The sequence below is a fragment of the Hipposideros armiger genome, unplaced genomic scaffold (genome assembly GCF_001890085.2).
Source record: "Hipposideros armiger isolate ML-2016 unplaced genomic scaffold, ASM189008v1 scaffold_757, whole genome shotgun sequence".
NCBI classification, from domain to species: domain Eukaryota; kingdom Metazoa; phylum Chordata; class Mammalia; order Chiroptera; family Hipposideridae; genus Hipposideros; species Hipposideros armiger.
Window position 1 is genome coordinate 701,624 of NW_017732107.1, and position 420 is coordinate 702,043.

Consider the following 420-nt stretch of genomic DNA (forward strand, 5'->3'; position numbering starts at 1 on the left):
ATTTAATGTGGTAAAGATGTTTACATAATACAGGCAGCCCACAGGAAAAGGAACTTCTATGTCAGTGAGGGAGTTAAAAAGATAAAACTTATAAAACTTATAAACAAAAGGGGCAGATTTATAAGCACATGGAACAATGTGTACTAAAGTGTGAGACTAAAAGATTCTGGCAAGATCAGAAAGGAAGCAATCATATATAATATTTTGAAAGTTAATTTAAGGAGAAAAGAGGAAATTGCAGAAGAGAAAGGGCAAGGTTCCGAAAGTTTTCTATGCAAAAGCTCAGATACTAGGAATTCTTGGTAAATGGAAGAGGAAATATTTGACATTTCCCTCAAAATCTTTCTTCAGCCCATGGGTTTCTGATATTAACACTGACTGAAACAAGTTGACATACTAAGTAGAGGGGAAAAAAGTGTT